Genomic DNA, 10979 nt, shown 5'->3' with positions numbered 1-10979 from the left:
TTCCACAGTGCCCTATTTTTCATCACAACTGCATTCCTGATACCTTTAGTCGTTACATATTTTTCATGTTCCGTTAGGTACTCAGCCCCATTGTTTATCCACACTCCAAGATACTTATACTTATCCACTACCTCCAGTGTTATCTCCTGTATCCTATGCTAACTACCCTGATTATCATTAAAAATCATGACTGCCGATTTTTTTTTTACTAAACTTCAAACCTAAGCTGTCTCCCTCTTTACCACATAGGTCCATTAGTCCCTGTAAGTCTTCCTTGCTGTCAGCCATAAGTACAATGTCATCCGCGTACATCAGTCCTGGTAATGACTGTTTAATCCATTCTCCTTGCTTGAAAAATTAAAGGTTGAAGCCAAGTCCGCTCCTCTCTAATTTTTTTTCTAATCGGTGGCTCCTCCCCCGTAAGGGGTTCTCGGAGTCGCTCCTCAGGACTTAAAATAACGTTCACTGCCTGCCTGCCTGCCTTGTAAATACAGCATGAACAACAAAGGTGACAGAGGGCACCCCTGCCTAAGCCCCTGCTGTATATCTATAGGCTCAGATACCTTGTTTTCCCATTTTATAAGCACCTTGTTACTTTTATAGATATCTTTTAAAAGATTAATTACTCCGTCTTCCACATCTAGAGTGCCCAGTATGTCCCACAAATCCTTTTGGATTACACTGTCATAGGCTCCCTTGATATCCAGAAACGCGAGCCATAGGGGCCTGTGTTCCTTTTCTGCTATTTCAATACACTGCGTCAATGAGAACAGATTATCTTCTAACCTTCTTCGTTTCTGGAACCTATTTTGTAGTTCCCCCAGCACCTCCTCGCCCTCCACCCATGCCTGCAGTCTGTCCTTTATAATCTGCATCGCCACCCTGTAAACCACTGACGTCACTATTATGGGACGGTAGTTGTTTATGTCGGCTTTGTCTCCATTTTCCTTGTATATCATGCTCATCCTGCTCAGTCTCCAGCCGTCGGGGGCTTTACCTTCCATTATCGTTTTGCTTTTCTGTATTCATTGGGCCGTATTCCATTTTGGGCCCAATGTCTTTATTAACATAATTGGGATGCCATCAGGACCTGTCGACGTGGTACTAGGAACCCTCTGCTCTGCCCTTTCCCACTCGCTTTGTTCAAGTAGAGCCACTGCACTAACCAGTCTATCCTCACCAGATTGAGCACATGCTACGTTTTTTTCTTTAAATTTTTCTGTCATCATTGTTGTTATATGTTCCATTGCCTCCTCTCCTTCTAGCCGAACACTTTTAGCTGTAGCTATAAACCTCTGCTCTAGGCTAGCCTTATTACTCAAGGAGTTGAGATGTTTCCAAAATTTCTTCGCTTCTTTTCTATCCTTTTTGTGTATACTTCTGACAACCATTGGGTACCCTTTCTTCTAATCTTCTCATTGATCAAATGGGATGCTTCCCTTCTACAGTTTAAAAAGTTATCCCATTTTCTGTCTACATCAGCCTCTGGTTCACCCTTCTGCTTCGAATATCTGTGTTCGCTGGATAATTCCTGACGTTTCTCTATGGCCTTCTTAACCTCCGCATCCCACCCGCTCTTGGGTTTACGTCTTCTGTTCCCTTTGGGCGTGACTCGTGCCTTAGTAAGCTCTAGCTCAAATAGCCCTGTTAAATTTACATATGTCCATTCTGTTTTAGTATCCTTTGAAATTACTTCCTGAATTTGTTGGGTTGCATTTTCCAGCTGCTCTTCCGAGTAAGATATCCCACCTGGTTGTTCATCACCTGGTTGGCAATTGCTCCGCCCGAGCGCCACCTGTCAAACGCGGTAGCGTCTGAAGCCCGTCGCAGTTCATCTGGTAATATAACACCCGCACGAAGCACTGTGTAAAAGCTGGCGTATCAGACTAAGATTACGCTCTGAAAAAAAATGTGGTGAGCTATACAGTCATGCACACGGCTGTGGATTGATATTAAAGAAGCAAGATTAAACTAGGCTGCTTATATGGCCCGATGATAAGAAAGCTAGACCATTAAAAGTCCAGTTTCCTTGATATTGTCACCCGTAGATTGTTTCTATTTTTGCCGGTGACCTTTTTTAATGGCATTATCACTGTTATCAAGTTATCACTCGGCGTAAAGCGTGCCTACTTTATCCGAAATTCCTTGAATGTCGCCGCCGATTCTATAGCGAAAGAGTCTTGTCTTATCAGATTGCGCGCACGATGCGAATATAGTGTTGTATACATTCTCGAGTTCTCGCGAGCACCAGTGATTATTCTGCTGTGTACCTGGTCTTCATCGGTACAAGTTCGCCCGATAGAGAATTTTTTAACTCACACTTCTGGTAGTATTTCTTGTTCGTCGCTGTCACTTTATATGTGCATGCAATGTGACAATATGATTGAAGCAGTGCCAAGTGGATACGCGCTTCTCTTACTTACTCTAGAACTATGACGTAAGCGGGCGCTGCTAATGACCAGAATTGGCCAAGATATGTGCATTTAAGCATTTCTGTGAAGTTCTTGAAGGTTTCATGCATTTTGTATAATTCGCATTTTTTAAAACCATTTACAGTGAAAACCCAGTTAATGCTCTCATCCATGTCGTCATCAGAGGACTGGTATTGAAATATCGTATACTCTTTAATTTATCCGGAAAACGAATGTAAAGGAAATTTTAAAACATAACATTGAGATAAAAGGAAATACAGAAAGGTGAAACAGTTTTCGCGCCCGTTTGGCTAGCCTACAACATAAGACAAATATAATCGTAAGCCCTGGGCCTTGCAATGTGAGAATTCCAAGTGACAAGATGATTTCGCCGGTTTTGTCAGGCTACCTTAATTTGATGTCTTATTATTTGGTGCAGTAGTATAGTGGCATTTCTGGCGATTTTCTGGTCTATAATATGAAATATACCAATACAGTATAATAAAGAAATTGGGCCGATCCCATAAACTGTGGGAATCTATGTTATGGCAAGCATTTTGCTGGCACCTGGCTATCCAGCATTGTTTGGTTATTAAAAACGACGATGACATTTGTACTCCAGCAAATAAATGTTAAAGCATGACAGACTTGGGCAATCATGAAGTCGGAACAACGTCGCACATTTTTTTACGTAGCGTGCTACAAGGAAAGTACTGATGATGATGGGCCGATCCCGGAGATAACGCAGTCTAACACGGCGCCTCAGCGAGCTATCCCAAGAAAAGAAGACGAGGAAGACGAGTTAGTGGCTGAGCTGGCGCTTTGTCTGCCGAGCCCCACCCGCGACAGCGTGGTGCCTTGGTGTTGATAAGGAAAGATTGCCGATAACTGGTGGTTGATGCGTCGTGGAAAGAGTGCTGTCACTAACTCCTGTAGAGCGTGTTTGAGGGCGCTGCTTTTTGATGCGGGTGCACGGTTAGTCACGTCATATTTCTCATTTTTAGCCGGCTTTCTTTATCAGCCGGAAAAAATAAATGGCCATAAAGTACTTGGCTGAAAACATGCCAGCTTTAAGTTTCTTTCAATTTTCTACAAATTCTTCCTTGGCAGCACGCCATTCAGAGCAGTAATTAAAAAGATTGGCTAATTGCAAATAATTAATAACTTCAATGCAATAAAAAATTACTGGCGGCTGCTCTACTCGACTGTGAACAATGTGCACTTGGTTATCTTCGCGTAGAATGGCCCGTCTTTTTTTAAAACGCGTATATACACTCTGTGTATAATATAACATAATATAATATAATATAAAATAATATAACGCGCGTCCATTGAAGAATGCCGCAACACACTCGTCCCGACGAAGACAAAGATGAATAAGCCTTCGTGCTCATTACCGAAAGATGTTTGTCCAGCAGGCCCACGAAGCGGCCGCCAGGTATTCCCGGTCGCGTATTTTGCTTTCCGCGGATGATTGCCAAGCGAGAGAGAAAAAAAAGAGGGCGAGAAGGATGGCACCGGCGGAACGCCTCCGTTGCAACGCCGCCGCCGGCGTTGGAACGGAGAACACGCTGGGCTGCTGGTGACTAGGCACAACTGTGGCTGCTGTTAAGGGATCCATGTATTCCTAAATAAACGCATCACTGTTTTGATGATCCAAATATAATCTCGCTATCAGGGAAGAAGCAGTCTACCTGACTGGAGCAGTATTCTTTTACTTGGGGTGTTGCGGAGCGCAGCGTAGCAACACCCCAATGACCGCCGCTTCGCGTTGGCGCCTCCAAACAGAGAGGAAAAAAAAAAAGAAAATGGTGATACCAAGAAAAAAAATAAGTAGTTTCGCCCTAAGGGCGAAGCAATGAATGCGATAGCAACACAGCAATGTCATACGAAGTAAGGTGAGCGACTTTGGTAGCAATATGAATTGTAGTAAACATGAGCTGATTAAGTAAGCAGGTGTGCTGCGGCGTAAGTAGACCGACATGAAGACAGGCTCGATGACCACGAGAAGGCGTGTGTGAAACGGTGGTGTTGATGAGAAGCGCTTCCCATGGGCAGCGCGTGCGAAGGGACACACCTGTAGCGCTGCACTGCCGATCCGGGCACCATTGCATGTGTAGCGTGCGTTGGAAAATGTGGCCCGACTATTACTAACTGAATGAACAAGCGTGGTGTGAACGCGCACAAACAAACATGAATAGATCACACTGAATGACTGCAGACAACGACTGTCAGAACGCTGGCAGCAAGCGCATATGCCGCAGCGGGCGAAGGTGCGTGCGGTCTATCTCTTCAACGGAAACTGAGCGGCGAATGCACAGCGCATAGAAAGGTCAGAGCCGTGTGGAGATAAGAGACGGTGCGGGCGAGCGACGAGCGCGGTTGTTGGCAGAGTAGAAGCGCGTCCTGCAGGACCTAAATAAAGTTTTTCCAGTCTAGTCAAGTCAACTGTTTGGTGGCTTTACAACACGGCTTTATCTCCCAGGCATATTCAACACCCTTTCTAGTGACAACTTCTTTCATTTATAGTAAATGCTGATAGAGTATTTACAGAAAAATTCTCGTTCGTAATTATAACCTCATTAATGATTCTGCCTTGTTTTATGTTAAAAATGCTTTGTAATCAAGAATTCATAGAGTTCGTTAATTATTATGTTAGATTTATGTGTACATTAATGAGTTCCCTATCTTGTCGAAACTAGCTTGTTTTTTCTCTGATGTCAGCTCTTGTCTTGAAGCTTTATACTAACAATGCAGTACAACATGCGCTTCTGTGACTTCCTGCTGTTCGCTACCCCACATACCTCTGTGCCTTGGGCTAACCTGTGAAATGTAAGTTATGAGTTACCCATAAATAAGATAAGACTAGGAATAAGAATAAACGACTATTGTATACAGCAATGTAGAATTTTGGAAATATTGAATAGGAATATCGCAGATAAGCTGCCTATTTAACGACACAGGAAAACTCATCCGTATAGGATGCAACAGCTTGAGTCTCTTGAAACGTGCCAACAGTGACAAAACACGTTAGGCCGGCAGCAAACTGTACCAAAATTGTCGTGGACAGGTCGGGAAGATGGGAAGGCGTTTGTGCTGGAGCCAGCAATGTTAGGACGGGTTAAAAATGACAGAAAAAAAAGTTCGCCAGCAAGTTCTGCCTCGTTTCTGCGACCGATAATAACACTGAGAGTACTGTGCTCGACAAAGGACCTTTGCGAAATGTCAATCCCTCTGCTTTATCTACCATACAAAGTCACTGGATAAGAAGTCGCCAGTGCACAAAATGTCCAGCTAGTGTTGTACATGGCGAACGATATCTCACCAAAGCACCGCTGTAATTTCGGCCAGCGGCGTCGAATCTCAGAGGATCAAGGGATAACATGGGGAGCGGCGGTTCGCGACTAGTTGGATTGCGACAGCGACTGCCCACGACCGAGCGAACGGCTGCGCCGCGAATGGCGGCTTCATCTGTGGCGCAAATAAAGCAGAGATAAAATAGGACTGAAACGAAAACCAAATGACTAAAGGAGCAAGCGTAGAGAATATGCTGCAAAATATGCATCCCGTGCGGCTGCGCCATGTATAGAATAAAAACGGCGACATCCACCCCCTTTTATTCCCGTTTAGTTTCGCGTTCGGCTTTTGTATTCTGGCTTCTGTGAAAATGCCATGTTTGGAAATGGTATGAAGCAAGATAATTCCGGAGCGTTACACCGCATTCGAACTTTATGAAGACAAACGAGCAGCGCTGCAATATAATAGACGCCGTCGCGCGTACACCAAGTGACAAAGACAGAATAAGAGTAATTACATTGAAACGTAAGAATACAACATAAAATCAAAATTAGATTACAGCACGGAAGTGCAGTAAAAATTTAAGAAATTTAAATATAATAGAAATGTAGAAACTGATAATTTCAATGTGCAAGCGATGAAAGTCCGAAAACCAAGTACACGACGAGACTACAGGCTGCAATGATAGCAATAATTAAGCGAAGAAAGGAAAAGAGAGAGCAGAAATTCGAAGAGGGGAGGGCGGGGGTAGACGTATCATCAAGATGTACACGAATTGCTCCCATAGTGCTCGCTTTCATCTCTGCCCCAAAGATCCAGAATGGTCCTGAGTCGAAACGATTTAAGGCGGTCCGGGAGACGAGGCGCCGAGCGTCGTAGGGGGTTCAGGGTTCTATATTCGCATCTGCGAGTGTCACACCTCAGCGGGTCAGCTATTCCCAGTGATGAACAAGTAAGCAGTCCTAAAGGACACCCCCCGAGCCCTATCTAGAGCAGTGCCCCAATGTAGCATCACAGCAGGAGATGTAAAGAGCCCGTCTGAAGAGCCCGTCGAAAGGAAATTCTAAAGCGCCGTCCGGGGAATATCCTATTGCAATGATTTTTCAAAAGGGGTTTAGTAGTAGTGGAGGTAGAAGGAAACGAAATGGGGCGAGGTGATTCTGCGAGCGGATGAGCTACACTGCCTGCAGCCGACACTTTTTCCTATTGCCTCGACCAGCGTCTGCAAGCGATATCGTTCCCCTGCATTTTGGCAAATCTCTGCCGAGAAACACCGTCACATTTGCGCCGCCAGCCCCACCTCCCTTTCTTTTTCTCTTCCTTTTTTTTTTTTGCCGCGAGGGGCAGTTTCGGTACCCGCCATAGTTGCTTAGTGTCTATACGGGGTTGCGCTGCTAAGCCCGCGGTCGCGGGATCAAATCCTGGCCGTGGCGGACACATTTGGACGGGGTCGAAATGCAAAAACCCCCGTGGACCGTGCATTGAGTGGGCAAAATTAATCCGTAGTTTAACACTACCGCGTGCATCATAATTATCGCGGCTTTGGCACGTAAAATCCCAGAATTAAAAAAGCGAAAGACGAAGCACGTAACTGACACACTAATACAACGCGCAAGACAAAGCACGTAACTGAATCGTCACCGAGTCAAATCAGCGCGTACAGCGCGTCGTAATTGCAGCCTCCGCGATCAACTTCAGAAACATTTTCAGAGCTAATTGCGGAGGCCACGCTCCGCTGTACTGAGTACGGTGAACGCCACCTAGGTGGCGTTGGTAGTGCTTCTTGATGCCAGCGTCCCTTCGAATGCTGGCATCGAGGCGTCGTAGTGCTGAGACCACCGAAGCGTTCACTGTCGGTGCGCGTTAGTGTCATAATGCAGTACTTCTCTTTTATTGCGATAGCAATTATATGGACACTCAAAAGCAGATTTCTGCCGTCGCCGTCGCCGTGAGGTTCCGTATGACGTCATTTGGAGAAGAAATCGTCGCCGCGCGCCGAACGCTGTATGTGCGAGTGAAAGGGCGCGAGGGGCGCGTCTTTCACGGGGAGTGAACGCACGGCGGAGAACAAACGCGCGTTCTGCGCCGTGCTCGCTTAAGGGCTGCAGAAGTAGGCGTCTCTGTTCTCCTTCACAATCACCATGTATGTAGAGCAAACGCGCCTTCTTCCAACGAGCGAGAGGCCGTGGGGGAGGGGGAGGGAAGGGAGGCGACGTTTAGCTGCGGCACGCAGTGCCTATTTATATCAGAGGCTCCGGCAACAGTCACCAACGCCGCACGCATTTTGAGCGAACGCGGGCAAAACGCCGATGGCGTCGACAACAGTTCTGCGTGTTGTTGCTACCAAAGCCGCTCACCTTACTTCGTATGACATTGCTGTGTTGCTATCGCATTCATTGCTTCGCCCTTAGGGCGAAACTGTGACATTTTTTCTGCTCGTAGGCGGCGGCACCGCCCCGAGCAAGAGCGCGGGTACACGGAGGAGTGTTAGATATATAAGGCGCGTCTGTGTAGTTCTCTGCAAATGCGTTTGTGGCGCAATGGGTTAAACGCTCGGCGATCTATCGTCGCGGACCGAGAGGTCGTGGGTTCGATTTCCAAATTTTGCATGTTTGTGGAACTTTTTCTTCTGGTTTCTTTCTTTGTATTATGTTCTATGACGTATTTCCGTGACGGAAATACGTCAGTGAAGTCTTGGTGGACCCCGGCATAAAACACTTTCGTGTTAAAAAAATTGTGAAAAGCAGTAATCCCTGCGTTCACATTCCTGCTGGCTGTTTGTGCGCCGCAGGCGGGAAGCGTAAGGTCCAGCCTATGCTGTCGAGGAGGACCTTCCAGAAGTAGAAGTTTTTGAATTATAAATATACGACCTTCTACAAAGAAATGTTTCACGGTTTAAGACTGACTAACACTGAGGGGAAGGAGTCAAACCAAGGGCGCTATAACGTAAAATGATTCCAAACTGTTTTGATTCCAAACTCCTGACGTCAAATTTACGTAACCACCGACGCAAGCATCGGGTGGTGACCCGCAGCGTTGTCTGAAAAACCCAACCACTCTCCTCGCCTATAGGAGGCCACCTTTGTTCGCTTTCAAAACTAATAACATTGTCTACACTCAGCGGTTTTTCGTATCTAATTGGCTAGGTACACGCTCTAGTGGAGAGGGTTTTGATGGGGCCGAGCCAGCACAGTGAAAATAGATAACCGCATGAAGAGGGTGGCGCCGGCTTCTCCGATTGGTCTGCTTCGCCTTACTTAGCTTGCGGTGGCTGGTTGAGAGAGAGAGAGAGAGAGAGAGAGAATAAACTTTATTGTACGAAGAGTGGTTGGTGTGGTTGTTCTCGGGTGGAGCCCTCTTGTAGAGCCCCACTGGCCGCGGCGGCGTGCAACGGAAGGATAAGAATGGCGCTAAAACTGATCCTCAGCAAGGAAGAGTTGGCAGAGCGATGTCGTATATGCATGCCGAAAGGGCTCGATAACGTTTTACTGCCACGCAAAAAGGTTTATCATGCGCAAATAAATACATGCTCACCGGCAGGTGCGAGTAGCGAAGGCCTGAGCGATCGGCGGGCAGCCATCTTTTATTCCTTTCGGAACGGGGCAGTCTGTCACAGGCTATTCAGAAAAATTTTCCGTTTTGTTCGGCATATTAATGCATTTTTTTCGCGTACACGTCACTTTGACGTGGTGAGTTTTCGCGGTTTGGTGAGGTCGCGTGACAGACAGTCGAAGTGGGCGCAACCCGAAAACATTGGACCAATAGCAGAGGGCGCGCACGTGGGCGCATTTTATTGCGATAGCAATTATATGGACACTTCAACCGGATTTCTGCCGTCGCCGTCGCCGTGAGGTTCCCTATAGATAAAATCTTCGCCGCGCGCCGTATGCCCGAGCGGAAGCGTGCGGGGACGCGCGCTATCACGGAGAGCGAACGCACTCAATCTCCCACGCGCCAGCAAGGAAGCGGGAAGCCAGCGCCGGAGGGAGCGGGGGGGGGGGGGGGGGGGGGGCGCACGTCTACTCTGCCAACAACCGCGCTCGTCGCTCGCCCGCACCGTCTCTTATCTCCACAAGGCTCTGACCTTTATGCGCCGTGCATTCGCCGCTCAGTTTCCGTTGAAGCGATAGACCGCACGTACCTTCGCCGCTGCGGCGTATGCGCTTGCTGCCAGCGTTCTGACAGTCGTTGTCTGCAGTCATTCAGTGTGATCTATTCATGTTTGTGCGCGCTCACACCACGCTTGTTTATTCAGTTAGTAATAGTCGGGCCACATTTTCCAACGCACGCTACACATGCAATGCTGCCCGGATCGGCAGTGCAGCGCTACAGGTGTGTCCCTTTGCACGCGCTGCCCACGGGAAGCGCTTCTCATCAACACCACCGTTTGGTCATCAGCGCCTTCTCGTGGTCATCGAGTCTCTCTTCATGTCCGTCTACTTACGCCGCAGCACACCTGTTTACTTAATCAGCTCATGTTTACTACAATTCATATTGCTACCAAAGCCGCTCACCTTACTTCGTATGACATTGCTGTGTTGTTATCGCATTCATTGCTTCGCCCTTAGGGCGAAACTGTGACATTTTTCCATGGGCTGTTTTTTTTTCTTCATTGTGTTGAAATGCGTGAATGAATGGTTTGCCACGTGGAGTGAGTGAAGTGATCTGCACGCCTGCCGCATGCTTCGAATGTCTTGTCGACAAAGTCACGTTTTGTAGTAAGTTTCTGCATCTGACTTTTCATGGATAGTCTCATCACAGACTTGTGAAGTGAAGCTTCGCATGTCAAGATTGTGGCTATGGTGTATTGTTGTGTGCCGTTTTGCCAGTCGCGGTCTGGAAAGACTCCCGGTGTGTCGTTTCGCCAGTTTCCAGCTGATCAGGAACTGTGCGCCAAATGGCAAAGAAACATTTCGCGTGAGAATCTCGTCATTAATGACAAATCGCCCTCGACTACAGTATGCAGCAAGCACTTTATGGCGAGTGACTACGTCAGTGATTGTAAATTAAGAAAACTGGTTACCGGTGCGATTCCAACCATATTTGAAGGCTATCCGTCTTACCTAGCACCCAGTGCGAAGAAAGCACGTAGGATCCCAAAAGTCCGAGACACTCCTCCTAGAAAGCGAGCAAAACTAACGGCAGGCCCAGACGATGGCGAGAATGCAGCTTTAGAGTCCTCGGAGCAAGGAAACGAGCAGAAAGCTACTACATGCACGCAAACAACAAACACGTACGATGCGCAGCGGGCAAGTCCTAACTGATTAATGA

Source organism: Dermacentor silvarum, chromosome 1 (genome assembly GCF_013339745.2).
Source record: "Dermacentor silvarum isolate Dsil-2018 chromosome 1, BIME_Dsil_1.4, whole genome shotgun sequence".
NCBI classification, from domain to species: Eukaryota; Metazoa; Arthropoda; class Arachnida; order Ixodida; family Ixodidae; genus Dermacentor; species Dermacentor silvarum.
The sequence above is the reverse complement of the archived record's forward strand: the minus strand, read 5'-3'. Positions refer to the sequence as shown.